This window comes from Bidens hawaiensis, unplaced genomic scaffold (assembly GCF_021521415.1).
Source record: "Bidens hawaiensis isolate Kalapana, Puna unplaced genomic scaffold, B.hawaiensis_p1.1 tig00009659_1, whole genome shotgun sequence".
Taxonomy (NCBI): Eukaryota; Viridiplantae; Streptophyta; class Magnoliopsida; order Asterales; family Asteraceae; genus Bidens; species Bidens hawaiensis.
Genome location: NW_027491724.1, coordinates 380,674 through 395,024, shown reverse-complemented (window position 1 = coordinate 395,024; position 14,351 = coordinate 380,674). Strand labels below are relative to the sequence as shown.

Genomic DNA, 14,351 nt, shown 5'->3' with positions numbered 1-14,351 from the left:
GTAAGCCATGGACTTTTTCAAATGTTTTTCTAACTTGTTTTTTATCTGTTGCAAGTTGGCATGCATCCATGAGTCTCACTCATAAGTTTATTTTTTATTTATAACTTTTTAGAATATGATGTTCAATACAATTTCAAATACAACGTTACCACACACTTATTTTTATCTATATTTGATGTAAGTTTCGTTTAAAACGGATTTCCCATGATAATGCACAAATCATCTAAGCCTCTATATGTCCATGTTGTTAAAGTTGTATAGCAGATACAATGCGCGGGCGTAACCTTTGCAAACCCGCAGATCGGCAGGCTGGTTAACGGGCAAATGGGTTCAGATAAGAAAGGTTTGGATCAATACGAGCTCTGGGCTAAATGAGCTTGAGCTAAGTAGACATACCAATTTAGAAAAGTGACAATTTGGATCAGGTCGCGCCAGGTTTTGTCTAAATAGACCTTGTTTTAAATGAGTCATTTTGGAAAACAATATATGTCAAAAAATATTCACTCGCTATACTTTTTTACGGGCACTGGTGACAACAAGTACTGGGGTGGTGTCCCGGGTTGCTGCGACAAAGAAGATGAGTGGTGAAGTATCGACTAGGTGATGATAAAGCGATGGTGGACCTGGTGGTGGAGACAGAGGCTACGCCATAACGCCGATGGTGGTGAAGGCGATGGAGGCGGTGATGGTGGCACCAACGGCTGTTTCTGTAATAAGTTTTTTTAAGCATCAACAAAAAGAGAAAATAAAAGAAAAAAAAATGTAATAATAGCATGATAACACATTCAATAAATTAGAAAAAAAAAAATCCCCAAAATATGCATAAAAAGTCAAAACTTTTTTTCTTTTTTTTTTAGGAAAAAACTACTTTAAAATTGAGATAAACCTGGGATGTCTACCCCAAATATGATGTGTGAAGTGAACCTAGTCATGCATAAGGGGTAGATGAAGAAATTAGAATATATACATTAATTGCCTCCATTCATCTGGTCCTTTGACATCTCCTTTTCAGATGATTATCTTTCCTTTTTATATGGAAATGACAAGATATTTGTGCTTCAACTCCTAATGAAGACTGAAAGAGAAGCAATGTTCAAGATTCTGATGCATTTATGTTCATCCTCCCTCAAAGTCTCTTTTATATATGTACCTATAACTATGACATGCATGTTTATATATATATTCATTGAACACTCCAAGTAAGTGACCGTTAAGGGATACAGATTAACGGAAACGTTAAGTGTCACTCAGAGATCCTCTGAACACTCCAATGGGATGTTCGTTTAGAATTTCCTACTGAAGTGTTTGGGGGAACTCCAAGTGCCGCATGACACCATTGAAGTTTCCAAAGTGGCTACCAATCGTCCGATTATGTTTGTGTCTTTGATTTGAAGTCATGTTTTGCAACTAAGCAAGCCAAGCCAAAACACCTTTGATGGAAGGTGAATGAGTTCAAGAATCTTGAACTTGTAAATCATATTTTCATTGATAAATCCAAATCTATATTTCTATGGGAATTTGTATTTTCAGTCATGTTGACTCATTTACCTTTAAATTAATGAAAAGTAATTTCGAATATGAATAATAAGATCTATGTTTTATATTAACAAAAATTAAAATGTAGAGAAGGAATACACTCTATTTACACTTTCTGCTGTATGATTTATTACATAGAGTTGGGTTTAAATAAAGAGTTTGATTTCTACGTTCATCCTTCGAATGTCTTTTAATTACTCAAGTTGAACACGGAAAATAAGTAAATACATAATCATTAGTTTAAAATTCAAAGTGTTTGTTTCTGAAGATGCTGAGAAGTCATTACTAATGTTTATCATATAGTCAAATTCATGATGTTTATTAGTTGTTACATGTAATTTTCTAATTGTTGCGTTTAATTTCTTAGTTGTGAATTTGATGGCAAATGATTAGAATCATCAATAAAATCTAAACATATTGTCACTTCAAACAAGTCAATCCACAATTTCATATATTCTCTCAAATAGTGTGTTATATGTGTGATTTTCAATTTGGGAGTTTATCAAATGTTTATTAAAACTTATGTAGTCAGAAGTTCACAAAATCACAACCATCAATCATAAGTGATCACTAGAAACAACTTATGAATAAAAACAATGAACAAGAGACTACAAATAGTGTAATTGTAATTTATTCATTTGAACAATAAAAAAAATGCATATATCGCCTCAAGCTGTTCGTTTTTCAGCCCGAGAAGTAATGTGTGCTCTTAGAGGATGTTTCATGACCACAGTGAGCTCCACCTCCTCACACAAATCAACATGACAGCTATCCGGAACACTCCAATCAAAATACCAAATCGAGTTAGCAACAAAAAATCCCAAGTGAAACAAAGCCAAATCATATCCAGGACACATCCTTCTTCCAGCACCAAAAGGCATCATCGTTATCCCTTTGCGCCCACTTACATCAAACACAACATCATTCATCAAAAATCGCTCTGGCTTGAACTCCATGGGCTCATCCCAGACCTTCGGGTCCAACCCCATCTCACCCACCATGAAATTAATATTGGCACCCTTTGGAATAATGTACCCTCCTACCTCCACCTCCTTCATCACCTTATGAGGCAGCACAAAATGGACTGGCGGGTGTCTTCTCAGACCTTCCAAAACCACCGCTTTCAGGTACAACATTTTCTGTAAATCCTCTTCGTTTATAACCAATCCGGCCCCCAAATCCTCCCCTTTTTGAGGCGGTGGAGGTGGTGGCCCGACGACTCCCACTATTTCATCATAAAGTTTCTTTTGAATGTGAGGATACTTCACTAGATTAGCCATGATCCATTGTAGAGCAGTGGAAGTGGTATCCGTGCCACTATTAAAAAACTCACTACACATACTCACCATCTCTTTATAACTCAACTTTCCATCATTTCCATTACCATCTTCTTCTTTACGAATCTCAAGATTCACCAACGTATCAACATACGCCGCGTGTTGAACCTTTGAATTACCCGATTCAATACGCGACTTAATAAGCGGAATCAACACATCTTCTTTATCACTACAAAGTTTCTCGTACTCCTTGTACCTGTTTCTAAACAATATCTTCCCTAACCTCGGGAACACGGTTAACACCCCAAACCGGCCATAGCTGACTTTAACCAACATATCTTTTTGCACCTTAGCAATCTCATTGATCCGATGTTCCTCAAACTCCTCTCCAAAGCACATCAACACCAACAAACAAAACATCGCATACCGGATATGATCAACCACCTTGATCCCACTAACCTCATCATACGGCTCCTGGAGCCGACGAAAGAACACTCCCAGGACCCTAGTCCGAGCCCATGCATACGATCTCATGCGAGCCGGATGCATGAACTCGGACACAAGGTTCCTACGGAAGAGCTGCCATGTAGCTCCGTAAGAAGCCGAGGAAATGTTGCACGTTGGGAAGGATTTGGGGCGGTCAGAGACGACCGCCCCTTTTTGAATAAGCAGTTGGTGGGCCAGGGAATGGTCCGCCACGAAAATGGCTGGTCCGAAACATGTGGAAAGAGTGAAGAATGGACCGTATTTGGTCTTGAGGTTTATGAGAACCGGTTCGAATTGTAAGAGAGGATTAGTGAATAATAAGTAGTTTGAGGTGATGAACGATGGTCCAGGCGGTAGCTTCTTGCGGTTGCTCCGGCGGAACAGTGTGTATGTGATAAGGGTGGCCATGAAGAGGCAAATGATGATTATGATCCTTGCGTCCATTGTTGATAAATGAATCATGCAAAGAGGTTTCATTTATAGTATTATAGATAAATAGGATAAATAAATAAACAAAGAGGTGTTTGTTTCAGGCAAATTTGGTTAATGGCCGGCTGGATATTATGCCATTTCGGTTCTTATCAATTTCGTTACACGTTTGTATTAATATTTTTGTTACTTATGATAATGTAAAAAAATAGAGTGGCCGGTTTAGAGCATCTTTTGCATGGTGGCGTGGATCTATACATTAATTTTGTTTAAAAAAAAAAGTCATAATTCGAATCTAAATCATACAATCTGAAACAGTGGAACTAGCTATACATGAATTTAAATGTGTCGGAACGGATTTAAGATTTCTAATGGGTATTGATCAAGTTGTTAACCGTTTAAATGTGTCATAAAGGGGTTGACAACATATTTTAATAAGGGAAAATGGCAAATGCCTATTTTGATCATCGTAATTTCCAAAATGTCCATATATATTCCACTGGTTTCGTTATGTAGGGGTGTTCAGAATTTGATTCGCATTGAAAACATTCGAAATTCGATTCGATTCAAATTCGATTATTAAGATTCGAATTTGGTTTCAAAAAATTCGAATTCGATTCGTATTCGAATATATTAATCGAATACGAATTTATGATTTATTATTCGATTCAATTCGAAATTCGAATTCAAATTATATATACATATATTACATATATTTATTTATTTTTATTTGTGTCAAATGCATAAATAATAAATATCCATTACAAATTAATTAAACTTAATAGGCAACATTATTGTTTTTTAGCCCATACTTGATACTAATATGGGTGTTATGTACTTCTACTTTGAATATTATAAATTTTAGACTATTTGTACTTTAGTTTTGAATTTATTATCATCTAGTATTGTAGCTACTTTAAATTTATATGTTTGTTTTGCAATTATGATTATGGTTTTCGAATTTTTGGCATAGGTTAACTTGAATTAGATCGTATTTATTCGAATTAAAATCGAACTCATTCGAATTCGAGTTTCAAATACGAATTCGAATCGAATTTCGAATTGGACATATAATACGAATACGAATTGAATTGTTCAACTTTTAATCGAATACGAATAGTGGCGAAAAAACAGTTATTCGGATTATTCGATTCGATTTTACTTGAAAATTCGTTATTCGATTCGATAAACACCCCTAATGTCCAGCTCAAAACCAACTGGATCGCCCTTTAATTATAACCTATTGATTGAGCAACACTTGTCAAGAATGTTTCCCGTCGACGCCTCATTTCTGACCTGCCCAAAAAAAAAATGTTCCTGTCGACGCCTGGTTTTCTCAAATCTAGGTGTCAGGTGGATTTTTCTAGGCAGTGAGTTGATTTTATAGGTGCCTACTAGATTAATATAGGCGCACCGCATGGTTTTGTTTTTTGTTTTTTTTTTAAATTGAATTTTTTTATTGAGGTAACTCTTTAATAAGAACATTTGAGAAACTGAGTTGTTTTACGTGTGATCACCTAAAGATACATACGGTAACTTCAAATTCCTTGATAAATTATGTGCTCTCTTATGCCTAGCCGCCTCTGGACAACTCTATACATTTAATATTTAAAGAACAAAATTTAAAAATATCAATAAAAAAATCAAAATTTAAAAAACTAGGTGATGCCTAGATTAATCTAGTAGCCGTTTGGATATAAAAAAATCCACCCGGCGAATAGAAAAATCCACCCGTCGTGTAGAAAAATCCACCCGACGCCTAGATTTAAAAAAACCATGTGTCGCCTGAAAGATGTTTGTCGGGCGGGTCAGAAAAGGAGGCGCCGACAGGAAACACTCTTGACATGTGTTGCTTGATTATTGGGTTAGAAAAAAAAAAAAGACGGCCCGGTTAGTTTTGTGCTACGCATAATGAAAATGGTGGAATTTGTATGAACACTTTGAGTATTGTCATAGTCAAAATAGACATTTTTTGTTATTTCCCATTTTATAGGCAGCGAGTTGATTTTATAGGTGCCTGCTAGATTAATATAGGCGCGCCGCATGGTTTTGTTTTTTGTTTTTCTTAAATTGAATTTTTTTTATTGAGGTAACTCTTTAATAAAAACATTTGAGAAACCGAGTTGTTTTACGTGTGATCACCTAAAGATACATACGGTAACTTCAAATTCTTTGATAAATTCAGTGCTCTCTTATGCCTAGCCGCCTCTGGACAACTCTATACATTTAATATTTAAAGAACAAAATTTAAAAATATCAATAAAAAAATCAAAATTTAAAAAACTAGGTGGTGCCTAGATTAATCTAGTAGCCATCTGGATATAAAAAAATCCACCTGGCAAATAGAAAAATCCACCCGTCGTGTAGAAAAATCCACCCGACGCCTAGATTTAAAAAAACCATGTGTCGCATGAAAAATGTTTGTCGGGCGGGTCAGAAAATGAGGCGCCGACAGGAAACACTCTTGACATGTGTTGCTCGATTATTAGGTTAGAAAAAAAAAAGACGGGCATAATGAAAATGATGGAATTTGTATGAACATTTTGGGTATTGTCATAGTAAAAATAGACATTTTTGTTATTTCCCATTTATTAATGTTATAAACGGTTTGACTGGTTGAAATTGTTGAATTATACATATTTTTTTGTTCTATTTTGTATATAAGTGATTTATGGGATTGCCAAATATCCAATTTCACACATTCGACTTCGATTTTGACTATAAACAGTACTATAATTATCGTACTTTCCTTTTCCTTTGGATGTGCCTTTTTTTTCTTCTATTAATTTTTTTAATGATGGGTTGATGGGTTGGTGGACAAATGATAATTTTTTTAATGATGGGTTGATGGGTTGGTGGACGAATGAAAATAAAAAGCTAGTAGTTAAATTCATGTCACCCTTGAGTTTTTAAGAATTCAAAACTAACTAGTGGTTTTTCAGCACGCGTTGGGCAGGAACCCATATATTTTAAACACGGATATACAAATGCGTCATAATGTTAACGACTATCACTTTGACACAACAAAAAAAAATAGTTTATCTAAATTTTAAAAGAACTTGGTCAGTATTGGTTCGGTTCATTACGGCATCAATGTAAAACTGACACTTGGTATATAGCTTACGATATAAAAAACACTCTATTATAGTATCATGAACACAACTCTAGTTTGAACCAAACTTTATTGCGATTACACCTTCGTTTTAACATCGTGATATAGATTAAAATAAACATGTCATAACTATATACTAAAAAAATTAAAAACTTAGTATGTTAACCATTAAAAATGAATCAATAAGTAAAATCTATAAGTAACAACAAAAAGGAATACAAATGTTGAGATAATTTAAAGCCTTGAAAACTTTGAGGGAGTAAATTGCCAAGTAAACAAAGTTTAAAGAAAGAAAATATAAGGGATCAAGCTAATATAGTTTAAAACTTTAGAAGGTTAACTTAAAACAATATAAAACTTGAGGGACTGAAATTGTCAAAGGCTTTACTTCACTGTAGCAGCAATGTTTGCTTTAATATATACTAGGTTAGTGACCTGTGTAATACACGGGCCCGAAGAAAATGAAGTCGAATAATAAAAAATTTAGGTAAAATGATTAAAATATCACATGAACAATATAAATTTATAATCTCATTACGTGTTGATTAAAATATCACATTCTCGACATAAGTTTTCTAAGACCTTTCCACAAAAGGAATATAAGCAAACTGATCAAGAGCAACACCTGATCAAAATATAAATTCTTAATCAAATTTAATAAAAAAAAGGCTGTGTCACCACCTCTTGGACCAAAACACCCATGCTCACGGGCACATGAAGGGAACCAACCTCCTTTCACCAGCTGCAGTTTTCAAAATCGTTGATGTTTAGGGACTGCAAACATGGAAACAAAATTAACATATGCCCCAAAGGTGGTACTACGCTGGTTGAATCATTTTAATTATATATGCCATAAGTGTTTTTTTAAAAAAAAATCATGTATTACATAAAATAAGAACAAAATTGATACATAAAAATCCTAAATATGTATGTAATCTTATAGGTAACTTAAAATGTATGAGCCCGTTTAAATTAAACCCATACCTGTGAATTTTGTGTCGGAAATCGACCCCATCCCCCCACAATTGTCTCATCTCTATTTTATGTTTACCGTGATACACTTAATTAATAATAAAATCAGCATAACTATTAGCCATTTAAATTTAAACTCATAATGCTACCGCTACCCAAGACAATATATAAATTAATAAAATATAAGAGTACAATTACTAATACTATTTTGACAAAAGAACCTATATTGTACTTATACAAAAGTACATATACTAATAAATAACATATAATGTTTGTTTAACAACCCAGACCAAAGGCTATAAACCTTTGAACGTTAGAAAATTAACCCAAAATCTAAAGACCTCATTTCCATCCATTCCCGTATTTTAGACCAACAATTTCAAGCTACTAACAAATAAGTTGATATGCCAATAGTATCAGTCATCCAGCAGTTAAAATAAATTATGTCAATTAAAGCATTAGATACCATGCTCTCCAAGTCACATCATAAAAACATATGTGAAGGAAAGATATAACTTTTCTATGTTTGGTATAGAAAGAAATCTCGAAATCCTATTGTCTGACTTCGAAGGTTAACACAAAAAGCTTGACATCAAAATTGAAACTGTAAAACAACATATATAATTCAACAATGGCTTTGCCTATAACAAAATTGTTCTTAGAATGTTAACACTTCTTAATGCCATAAAATTTTTAAACCAAAGAAAAAAAAAGTTATATGTTGTCAAACATTTCATCAAACGATTTAACTTATTGTGGATGTGTGACAGTATATCGATTAAATGAATAAACAAACTACCATGTATGCTACACGCCTACACATTAAACATTCATCTGGCCTACCAGCTTGTCTATCCTTCATAATAACCGAGTCCGTAAACTCTCCATACTTACCGAAATACTAAACGAATTTATGCCGATAAATATGCAGATTGAAAACCTAGGTAGTGAATCTGAGACTTAAATTGAAGGATTACAATTGGCAAGTTTCTAATATGCATGTTTCAAATCTTCCATAAAGTTCATCTCCATCATCAGGATCTACAAACATTCAATAAACTCTCAAATACATGGACACTGATGCAAATAATTTTCTTGTTTGTAAGTTTAAAATCAAGAGACCCAATACTAAGGATCTTAGAAGTACATTTCATATACAGTTGATATATAATTTAACAGATTCAGGCTAACTAAGAATCTAATTTAGCAAATCCTATATTCATTGAAAGTAAAAAAACAGAGCTCTATATTAGACCTTGTGATGCTACACTTAATTTGTTATGATATTAGTTACAAATTTGTAACCGGTCTTATTATAATTTATTAGTGGAAACAGATTATGAAAAACTTACAATAGGTTTTATACAAACGACTAACAATGACAAACATAAAGAGACAAAAGCAAGCAATACATAGTAGAGAATGATCATAAGTTGATTAGCTCTTATGCTAGAATGACAAAAAAACAAAACTAAATAGTAAATACTGAAAGCCTATTTATTTACAAAACTTGAACATATAAAGTAACCACACATTCAATTTCGTTAAATAGGCATAGTCAAAATAAACAACAAACACATACAAATTCATGAACCCAACATTTGTATTACCTAGTGAGAGTGCATAACAGTTCAGTGTCGATAACCCTTTTTAGATCATAATTATAAGATTCAAATAAAAGTAATTTCTAAAATGAATCTGGAAAAACAAGTTGAATTTGTCAAGTCTGAAAACAGATTATCGTTTAATTAGTCAATAATCTTATCAAGCAAATTATTGGTGACTTGTGACTTGGTTGAAAATATCTCCTTTTTTTTTATTTAATCTTCAACAAATTATCATGTAATTGTCTAATTAATATAACCAACATAACACCAGCATAGTATTCCAATACTAAGGAACTTAGAAGTACATTTCATATTAGAGTATGAGTCAATATACTTACATAAATTAAACCAATAAAAACTAAATAGAAACCTTTAACAACTGTAAATATCATCAAGTTTTTTTTGTGAAAAGACTTCTAAATTGATAAAGAAGTCTGTCACTTTTACCATATTGTGAACAATTCCCTAGTTATCATTCATTACTACTAAAATATTAATGTGAATTAGGGTTCGTTCTAAATTTGGTGAACTGGAAAACATAAAATTACAAAACATAGCATACCTTCATGATTAGTAAATCCTTAGATGATGATGGGTAGCCAGATTAAACCCAGTTGTATATCTAGATTCTTGAACATCAACTGAATCAGAGGCCGACTTTAGAAATCAAGGGATGAATGACAATAATAATAATAACAACATACCTTCATGATTCGTTAATCATCGAATTGAACCCGTCCTTTTCATCTAGCCAGATTCAATTCGTTAGATATGAACTGTTCATTGTTCAACATCAAATGAAGCCTGCTAATCAAGAATCAGGGGCCAGCAATTAGAAATCAGAGATGAACTTATCGGTCGTTTGAATTAAAATTGTTTATGAAATTCGATTCTAGCTAGTTTCATATATTGCAAGGAGTCTATAATAATATCTCTATTATATACTCAAACTATTTCATTGAGTACTATAGCATTTATAAAAAATATATATATATTTAAATATTATTTTGCATAAAATTATGAACGTACAAACAATAATTATACGTGTTGAAAATAACCAAATGAATAATAAAGTGCAACAAATCTTTTAACCCACGCATTGAGACGCGGGGAGCGTCTGTCAACACTTAGTCATTACTCAAAAGCAATTTCAATAATAGCAGATAACGGAGTAACACATATGTAGTTCATAATAATATTATATATTGTGTCATAATTATTGAAAGTTGGATGAATAATGAAAGGAAGATGTAGCTATTATTAAAAGTTGATAAATAGTAAAATTAGTAAGAGAAAGAAATTTTAGTTTTTAATATAAGTATATATTGGGACAAATCAAAGTTATAATAACGAAAAATGAGATAATGTGTAAAATGGGTTGAAAGTGGCCCATTTTATACAAAACCCCCTAAACCGATTTAAATAATCCAGTGTATCCATATTTTGACCCGTTACAACATTACCCCATTTTACCATATCTAGTTTATATGTTGATATAATTGGCAGTACTAGTTTAGTACTTTAGTAAATTAATTTTAAATGTTTTTGAACAATCTTGCATTATAAAGTGTCACCGGATAACGTTGAAGAAGAGTGCATCTGTTTAACCGAAGAGCTCCGGTTACTTCCAATAACTCATAGATTTTTTGTTACATCAAAACTCAGATATTTACAACAAGATGTATACTTATAATAGCCTGATTTGGGTTAAAACTTGTCCTTGCGCATACGCAACCAAGCCTAAAGTTCCGTATTGATCGAGCCCATAATCCTAACTTTATACATGAGTATAAGGACCATCAAGCGAAAACATCCAAAGCTGCTGAAGTGTGTGTGAAACTTAAATATGCACATAATAATGTTAACCTACCTATGATTATATGCAAAATCAATGCCCATAAACTAATTAGTGTAACTGTAAAGCAAAGACTATATTAATCATGTTTTGTGAGTGTGTGTATAGTTGCATTAAGCTACTTAGAATATGTTAAAACCTTAACTAATGACCGATAAGTTCAAAACCGTAATCAAAAAACAAGGTTCACTTAGATAACTCAAGGCTTCACCACTTAAAAAACACATACAAGTTCTGCGTTCCAAGATTATAATATCATACCCCAACATGAGTTTGAAATTATTCTAAAGCAAGAAACAAAATGTCACCTTAATTCAGGCACAACGAGGCCATATATTCATACAGATATGCTGGAAATAAAAGGAAAGTTCAAAACAACGAAAATTATGATAGATCGATATCAAGCGCAGGGGAAGCTTGGCGCACCTTCATCAACTTACTAGCAAATTTCAACTTTTCATCCGACGTAATCTTACAAAGATAGTGGGGACGAATAACAATCTTTTTCATGAAAGGGGAACATGCAAGTAAATACTTCAATAAACATACTTCATTCTCTGAACCTTTCATATATTCAAACATCACACTTCTTAGCTGCAGCTGCTCCGTTGTATTGTAGTCAACCGGTGGAGGCGGGCTAGCATACTGAAAGAATCACCAGTATTCAAACACAAAACTATATATGAATTTATAAGGCGAGCAGTATGATACGTACCCCGCTACTTGATGTGATTTCAAGAGTCTGGAGATTCAAGGAGCTCCTAATCATTTCAAAAGCAGATGATAACTTCATACCATCCTCTAAACATATTCTTGATAAATTAAGAGACTTGAGTCTAGGAAAGGGGGTAGAGAACCTCCGTTTAGAACCACCTTCCGTCAACTACAAGAAAAGATGCTATTAGATTATACCAAATATTATTACTTATTAGCTATCAGATTTAGAAAAATATGAGACTTGTGTTTCTGTAAAGTAAACTTCAAAGACACATTTAGCATTAATTACCTTGCAGCCCATAAAACACAGCCCTCTTGAAGTTTTGGAAGAGAAGCCAGAAGCTCGAAGGTTGTACTCGAACTATGAAGATTATTCATAGTGTCAAGATCACACAAAAATAAAGAGAGTATTTTGAGATTTTCAAGTTTTGCAATCTCAGATAGTTTTATTTTGCTTAAAGAAGGATTACAATGCACTTTCAAAATCTCAAGTAACGGACACCCGGAAATAAACTCCCAAAAGACATTGCTTTCTTCAAAATGGGAATATAAATATAAGCTCAATAGATTTGGAAAACCATGAAAATTAGGAGGAGGATCGAAGCAACAATTTTTAAGTGTCAAATGCTTCAACTCTAAACAAGAGAAAAGATGGGTAGGCAACTTATACGGTGTTACATTATAAATCTCAAGAGTGAGGTCCGTAATTCCTTTTCTGGACAAGAACAAAATCCAGTGACGGATATCCATATCTTCAACTTTCAATTTGTCGGCTATTGGGAGGACACACTTTGTAATGGGTCCTCTAAGATGAAGAAGAATCGTACCAATTATAGCTCGCACTTCATTACTTTTTACTTTTGTTTTTAATAAATACTTAACGAAGTCCTCATCGAGTACAAGTTGAGTAAGCATATTCCACTTAAACTGCCATGTTTTTGATAAGACATCAGTCCTCACCGCGTCTCGTAATGGCAATCGATTCAGAATATTTGTTATAACGTTATCTGGCATTTGGCTAATAAAATCTTCTGGTGCAAACTTATGTCTCCCATGACTCGGTTCCATTATTCTAAAAATATAAAATACATTAAGCATAAACACAAATAGATGGAATAAATAGCCATGATTTGCTTTAATCAAAGGGTATAAAGTATAAACATGTTACATAAGTATACAAGAGAGTATAAAATTCAGTATACAAAGAAAATACTTAAGTTAACAGGGCTTGATATAATATGCTACTATATATGAATCAACATATAAGCAAGCAACTCAAGAAAACACATTGTAATCGGTAAATAAAAAACTGCAGTAACAATATTACAAACCCTAGAAAGCCTGAATTCCCCAAGTGAAAAGAAAAATCTACAGAAGCAACTCTTGTTCTAACCTTAAAAGAATAGAAACCGTCGCCGGTTACTAAACAGCCAATAAACCGATTTAAACAACCAAGTCTGCAGCTAGCCCTATTTTGATGCGTTTCAGCATATCTAGTTCATATGTTGATACAATTAGAAGTGGTACTTTAGTAAACAAATCTTAAATTATATTGTACAATCATGTATTAAAGTGTAACCGGATGACGGTTAAATACTACATCCGTTTAACCTTAAAAGGGATAAACTGGAAGTACCACTTAACAACCCAAAGCACACCACGTTGCTTATAACATAATAATATAACAAGTCTACATGCACGACCGGATTTGAAATACGATCAGTGTACATAAACCAGCTACACTTTTGAAAAGATTTGTTACATCAAAACTCTCTTTGAGATATATAATAATGGCCGGATTCGGGTAAAAACTTGTTCCGGCCCTAAGCAAAACGAACAACTCTCTATATATCAAGTGAAAATTGCATCCAAAGGTGATAAAGTGCATGCGTGTGAAATTTGAACATGCAAATTTGTTACATTATAACTAACATTATTACAAATTACTCAGCCTTCATTTCCCCAATTTTTTCTTTCTTTTTTTTTTATCAAACCTAGATTCACAAACCTAATAATTTAGGACATGCATGTATCGAGCAACATATGAATATATGATTAAAACCATTCAATATAAAATCTACGCATAATCATCGCTATTCGTTTTTTGCTTCAGAAATAAACATAAATAAGCAAGAAAGCAACTCATGTTCTAACCTTGGAAATTAGCCGCCGCCGATGAGTGACTGCAACTTCCTCCGGCGTACTAAAATATTGTTTGTTTCATGGACTTCACTCCCCCCCTATTTATATTCTCTTTTCATATATTAATTAATTAATATCTCTATTTTCATATATCAATTAATTAATATATATTTATTATTTTGTTCGTTTGTTTTAATCCTTTTTATACAGTTATTAAT

The 14,351-nt window shown here is 33.1% G+C and overlaps 2 pseudogenes; both read right to left on the bottom strand.

Annotated features, from left to right (window-relative positions):
* Window positions 1–2,191: 2,191 nt before the first annotated feature.
* On the bottom strand, window positions 2,192–3,872 carry LOC143533283 (cytochrome P450 89A2 pseudogene; annotated as a pseudogene).
* Window positions 3,873–11,652: 7,780 nt separating this feature from the next.
* On the bottom strand, window positions 11,653–13,202 carry LOC143533282 (F-box/FBD/LRR-repeat protein At1g13570-like; annotated as a pseudogene).
* Window positions 13,203–14,351: the final 1,149 nt, after the last annotated feature.